Source organism: Aotus nancymaae, unplaced genomic scaffold (genome assembly GCF_030222135.1).
Source record: "Aotus nancymaae isolate 86718 unplaced genomic scaffold, 86718_ANA_hifiasm-v0.15.2.pri h1tg000079l, whole genome shotgun sequence".
In the NCBI taxonomy this organism is placed as follows: Eukaryota; Metazoa; Chordata; class Mammalia; order Primates; family Aotidae; genus Aotus; species Aotus nancymaae.
In genome coordinates, this window is record NW_026988494.1 from 12,483,003 (window position 1) to 12,490,205 (window position 7,203).

Consider the following 7,203-nt stretch of genomic DNA (forward strand, 5'->3'; position numbering starts at 1 on the left):
CCTCATTTGAAAAGTAATTGTAAAATCCATATGGAACCTCCCCTCCTAGAAAATACCATGAACAGGCAAAGAAGTTTTGAGGAAAAAAGAAAAAACCTGGAGGTATTATAATTCTTAATTTCAAAATACATTGCAAAGCAACAACAAGTAAAACAGAATGGCACTGGCATAAAGACAGACATACAAACCAATAAAACAGAATAAAGACCCCTGAAATAAATCCACATCTATATAGTTAGCTGGCCTTCAACAAAGGTGCCAATAATACACAATGGGGAAAGAATAGTTTCCTCAACAAATGATGTTGGAGAAGCTGAGGATTCACAAACTGCAACAAATGCAAATACAGACAAGTGGAACTATATCAAACTAAAAACTTTTGCATACCAAAGGAAACAGTAGGCCAGACGCAGTGGCTCATTTCTGTAATCCTAGCACTTTGGGAGGCTGAGGCTGGCAGATAGGTTGACCTGAGTTCGAGAGTTCAAGACTAGCCTGACCAACATGGAAAAATCCTGTCTCTACTAAAAATACAAAATTAGCCAGGTGTGGTGGCACATGCCTGTAATCTCAGCTACTCCAGACACTGAGGCAGGAGAATCGCTTGAATCTGGGAGACAGAGATTGTGGTGAGCCGAGATTGTGCCATTGCACTCCAGCCTGGGCAACAAGAGTGAAACTCCATCTCAAAAAAAAAAAAAAAAAAAAAGGAAGAAAACAGTCCACAGTCCACAGAGTGAAAGGCAATTTACAGAATGGGAAATAATATATGAAAGCTATGTATCTGATAAGGGGCTAATATCTAAAATATATAAGGAATTTCTGCAACTCAACAGCAAAATAAAATAAGCAAAGAACTTGAATAGACATTTCTAAGAAAACTTCCAAATGGCCAATAGGTTAAAAAGGTTGTAGATGATTAGTGAATCATCAGAGAAATGCAAATTAAAAATTCTAGTATCACCTCACACGTCTTACAATAGAAATTACCAGGAAAAAAAAGGAAGAAAGAAGGGAAAAAAGGAAGAAGGAAGGAAGTTAACAAGTGCTAGGGAGAATGTGAATAAATTCGAACACTTGTACACTGTTGGTGAGAATGTAAAATGGTGAAATGGTGAAACTGACATGAAAAGCAGTATTGAGATTCCTTAAACACTTAAAAATAGAACTACCATATAATCTAGCAGTTTCATATCTGAGTATATATCCAAAATAATCAAAATCAAAATCCCGAAGAGATATTAGTATTCCCATGTTTATTGCAGCACTAATCACAATACGCAAAATATAGAAACAACTTAAATGTCCATTGACATATGAAAGGATAAATAAAATGTGGTATGTTTACAATTGAATATTATTCAGCTTTACAAGAAAAAAAGTAAATTGAGACTTCCACCTTCCAGTTCCACATATAAAGTTTGAAACTCACCAGTATGCCTTGACAACAGTTAAAAAGCTGAAAATAAAACATTAACACTTTTTTTAAAGCTCCATAAGAGAAGTTGCAGTGGCCAAAAGAAAAGAAAAGTATCTCTGAGCTTGAAGATGCATCAATAGAAATTTCTAACACTGAAAGCAAATAGAATAAAGACTGAAATAAACAAAACAGAGTATCTTAGAATTGTGCCATAACTACAAAAGGTATAAATATGCACAATGGCAATACCAGAGAAGAAAAAAGAGAAGGAACAGAAGAAATGTTTTAAATGATCATGATAAAGAAGTTCCCTAAATTAAGGTCCAATGTCAAACCACAGAACCAGGAAACTCAGAGAAAACCAGGCAGAATAAATGCCAAAAAATTATGTATCTAGGTATACATTCATATCATATGCAAACTTCAGAAAAATCAAAAACTCCTATAAGAAACCAGAATAAATCAAACATCTTACTTGAAGAGGAACCAATACAAGAATTACAACCAACTTCTCAAAAACACTGCCAATAACAGAGAAAAGTGAAATATTAAGTGTTGAGAGAAGAAATGGGAATTCACTCATGATTTGGGTTTGTGTTTTTCTGTTATTGGTGTATACGAATGCTTGTGATTTTTGCACATTGATTTTGTATCCTGAGACTTTGCTGAAGCTGCTTATCAGCTTAAGGAGATGTTGTGCTAAGATGATGGGGTCTTCTAAATATACAATCATGTCATCTGCAAATAGAGACAATTTGACTTCCTCTTTTCCTAGTTGAATACCCTTTATTTCTTTCTCTTGCCTGATTGCCCTTACCAGAACGTCCAATGACATGTTGAATAGGAGTGGTGAGAGAGGGCATCCGTGCCTTGTGCTGGTTTTCATAGGGAATGCTTCCAGCTTTTGCCTGTTCAGTATGATATTGGCTGTGGGTTTGTCATAAATAGCTCTTATTATTTTTAGGCACATTCTATCAATACCTAGTTTATTGAGAGTTTTTAGCATAAAGGGCTGTTGTATTTTGTCAAAGGCCTTCTCTGCATCTATTGTGATAACCATGTGGTTTTTGTCTTTGGTTCTGTTTATGTGATGGATTACATTTATTTATTTGCATAAGTTGAACTAGTCTTGCATCCTGGGGATGAAGCTGACTTGGTCATGGTGTATAAGCTTTCTGATGTGCTGTTGGATTCGGTTTGCCAGTATTCTGTTGAGGATTATCGTATCAATGTTCATTATGGATATTGGCCTGAAATTTTCTTTTGTTGTGTCTCTGTCAGGTTTTGTTATCAGGATAACACTGGCCTCATAAAATGAGTTAGGGAGGATTTCTTCTTTTTCTATTGTTTGTAATAGTTTTAGAAGGAATTGTACCAGCTCCTCTTTGTACTTCTGGTAGAATTCGGCTGTGAACCTGTCTAGTCCTGGACTTTTTTTAGTTGGGAGGCTATTAATTGCTGCCTCAACTCTAGAACTTGTTATTAGTCTGTTCAAGAATTTGATTTTTTCCTGGTTTAGATTTGGGACGGTGTAAGTTTACAGGAATTTATCCATTTCTTATAGATTTCTGATTTATTTGCATGGAGGTGTTTACAGTATTATCTGAGGGTAGTCTGTATTTCTGTGGAATTGGTCAGGATATCCCCTTTATCATTTCCACTTTCTGTTTGCCTGTTTGGAAGGCCCTCAGGGTCAAAAGAATGATAGCATGTGTTAAACTTTTTCTTCATATTATTTATATTCTTATAAATCAGAATTGCCTCTTTTTCAAATCTTGATGTTGATTTTTTTATTTTTTTCACTTTTCTGTTGATTATTGCCTAGAACTGATTCAGTGCTTGTATATATATTTTTCAAAACACTGCAAATACTCCATGAGAATAAGCTGCTTGTGATTCAGTAGTGTGTTTCATCCTCAGCCTAAAGCATGGTGTCTGTTTCATAAGTGAATGGTTTAAAACTTACGGTAATTAGTATATGTTCATAGTATAAGTTCACAATAAATAAAACTTATTTAAGTTTTGTTGTATATTAATTGATTACATTATTTGGTATTAAAAATATTTTAGTTATATTTATGTTTATATAATGTATAGTTAGATTATGAATAATTATATAAATATTTTAGAAATATTTGAGTTTTTTAGATAGATCTCTCTCAGTAAGTGCTCCTTAACTTTAAAATTTAAGCCAGGGTGAGGGGGAACATTCATGATACAATTTTTATTCAGATGTATGAGCTCCTTAATTTACAATACAATTTTTATTCAGATTTATGGGCTCCTTAAATGTTATTAAAATTGATTAGGTGCACCACTGAAAAACAGTCTTACATGTGAGGCTTATGTTATCAGTGAAAGATTTCAAAGTCTTAAGGTAATGGAGAAGCAAATTGCTCGGTTGTTTTTACTGGGTTGTTTTTCAAGGGGTTAGTGTTTGGACACATGGGGCTAGACGTCAAAGTCAGTAAAACATGCCAAATGGAAAACGGTAAACATGGTATGCTGTTCCCAGTGTGGTTGCTTGTAGTTATCTGGGCATGAGATAATACAAAAGAACAATTTATCTATTCACTTTCAATAAATAGATTATCTGTATACCAATCTTTATCAAATCATTAAGACTACATTAAGTAGAGGTTTTCAAAGCATTTGCCTACCAGTAAACTCATGAAAAAAAACTGGAAAGACATGTGGCAGAAAGATAAGAGGAGAGGAATAGAAGAGAGTTCTAAAGAAAGAGAACATTAATACGTATACAAAAAGAGGGTATTTTTTCTGGGAATTCAGGCTAGGCACTCTCCAATGAGGCATGGTTATATGTATTTGTAAACTAAACTTAGCTGCACAGAAGGATTCTATATTATATAAATTGTTTTTTACAAAGATAAACCATTTTGCATATTTTTGACTCTTATGGAAACATATATTTGATATCAGGTGCACAATCCTTGGCTTTCACCTATTAAAATATGCCCTGTAGTAACAGTAAGAGAACCTCACCCTACCTGTGTTGAAGTGCTTTGATGTCTTTAATTTTAAATCAATCCATACTATATTTTGGATCTTTGATACTTTTTATAATATAGATCTTTATCATATAAATTGCTCACTATGTATGCTAGTACAAGCACATATATTGACAATATGTCTTACCTACTTCTTGGATTATTGGATTGAGTTTTCCTCCTTTTTAACTGTGATTAAAAGGAATGGAACAATTTTAAAATTACAAAAATGAGGAATGGAACAATAATTTACATTTCATAATTGTTCTGGGCTCTTCTTAGACTTTGAACATGTGCTTTTTTCCTTCTTCATGATTTTTTGAGGTAGTACTTCTTGCCTGGAATAACAATAATGCAAACAATTATCTTAAATATTAATTTTTTTCTAAATAAAACTAATATTGATAACACTCTTGCAAGGATATGCATTATAATTTATTACATATAATTTAGAAGTAATAAAATTATGTTAATGCTTGCAAATAAAGATAAAAGCATCTTTGAATGCTCTGAATTTGAATCAACAAATAATAAATTATCTGATAACTGCCTTTTCTATATTTAATTGGATTTATCTTCATTTTTTTTTTCCTTTTGCTCATTTCTTCTTTTTAACTTTTAGTGTCAGAGGTACAGGAGCAGGTTTGTTATATAGATAGATTATGTATCACAAGGGTTTGGTATACAGATTATTTCATCATCCATATAAAAAGCATAGTACCAGATAGGTGGTTTTTGGATCCTATTTCTTCTTCCAACCTCCACCCTCAAGTAAGCGACACTGTGTATTATTTCACTGACGTTGCCTTTGTATGCATGTGTGTTCAGTGTTGAGCTTCCACATGCAAGTGAGAACATGTATGTTTTGGTTTTTTGTTCCTTTGTTTGCTAAGGATGATGGCCTCCAGATCCATCCATGTTTCCACAAAGAACATAATCTCATTCCTTTTTATTGTTGCATAGTATTCTGTGGCATATATGTACTGCATTTTCTTCATCCAATCAGGCATTGATGGATTGATGGACATTGAAGTTGATTTAACGTTTTTGCTATATTGAGTAGTGCTTTGATGAACATATATGCAAATGTGTCTTTATGGTAGAATGATTTATATTCCTTTGGGTATGTACCCAGTAATGAGATTGCTGTGTTAAATGGTAGTTGTTTTTAGTCCTTTGAGAAATCTCCAGACTGCCTTCCACAGTGGCTGAACTAATTTACATTCCCATAAGCCTGGTAGAAGCATTGCCTTTTCTCTGCAACCTTGCAGAGAAATTTGAAGCTGGGGAATGTAGTGTCTCCAGCCTTGTTCTTTTTGGTTAGGATTGCTTTGGCTATGTGGGCTCTTTCTGTTTCCATATGAATTTTAGAATAGATTTTTTTCTAATTCTGGGAAGAATGGCCTTGGTAGTTTGATGGGAATCACATGGAATCTCATTTCCTTTTAACAGGAGAATATTTTAATAAAATCATGTATTTTTAGACCCATAAACCTTTTACAGTTATTCAGGGTCTAAATTTCAAAAAAAAAATAAAAGGTGCTCTGAGAACAGATAACTTTTTAAGTAAATAAGGAAAGCATTATAAAATTATATGAGATTATATCATTGCTAGTTTTATACATTATTAGTAAATATTAAAAAATCACACTTTTCTAGAGTCTTTCTGTAGCTTGAGCGTGGATATCATCTGAACTCTTGCAAAAAGGAAAATGATAATCCAGTTCTCACACAATTTGCATGTAACATTTAATTTTATATACTTGTCACAAATAACATTTCTGTCACATATTTATAGGAAAAAGAACTCTATGAGTCTCAAAGGTAGCAAGATGGAAAAATTATAATTCAGTATTTCAGACTGCATTCAACAAATGGAAAATTCTTAGGGTGAATTAGGAAGTTTTTATTTTTCTTAAGTGTCAAGTTATCTAAGTATGTTTTGGATAGGAATCTTTAAAGCACTCCTTTGCAAAGTAATGTGGGGTGACTTATGTAGTCAAATCTCAAGTAACGATATTTACACTGCTTTAAAACCTACAGCATTGCTTCTCGGCCTTTTGGCTAAGATCAAGTGTAGTATCTGTTCTTATCAGTTTAAAACCTAGAGCAGCATTTCCCAACATACTGTTTAGTGTAATATTCTTTGTTAAAAATATTTTTCTGAGGCCGGGCGTGGTGGCTCACTCCTTTAATCCCAGCCCTTTGGGAGGCCAAGGCGGTGGATCACCTGAGGTCAGGAGTTGGAGACTAGCCTGACCAACATGGAGAAACCCCGTCTCTACTAAAAATACAAAATTAGCCAGGCATGGTGGCACACGCCTGTAATCCTAGCTACTCGGGAGGCTGAGGCAGGAGAATTTGCTGGAACTCGGGAGGCAGAGGTTGCAGTGAGCCGAGATCGCACCATTGTACTCCAGTCTGGGCAACAAGAGCAAAACTCCGTCTTAAAATGAATAAATAAATAAATAAATAAAATAAAATAAGTAACAACTATTTCTCTGGTTAAATAACTGGGAGTCATTACAAAATATTTTTCCACCTTGACATTATTCCATACATAGTAGAGGCTTCAACAAGTGAGCTTGTCTTTTATTACCCAGGTTTTCCTATGGGTTTTGTTTTTGCTGTTCAGTGTTTTGGTTTTTTGCATATGATTTATTTCCCCCAAAAGTCTTGCTGATACTTTGTAGAACTAAGTGTTCAATGAAACACATTTGGAAACACTGATACAATGTAACATGAGTCTCCACTAAGAGATTTATATCCCAGTCT

General features: G+C 33.9%; 1 pseudogene; it reads left to right on the forward strand.

The window, feature by feature from the left end:
- The first annotated feature begins 6,472 nt into the window (after positions 1-6,472).
- On the forward strand, positions 6,473-6,620 carry LOC135271484 (U2 spliceosomal RNA; annotated as a pseudogene).
- Positions 6,621-7,203: the final 583 nt, after the last annotated feature.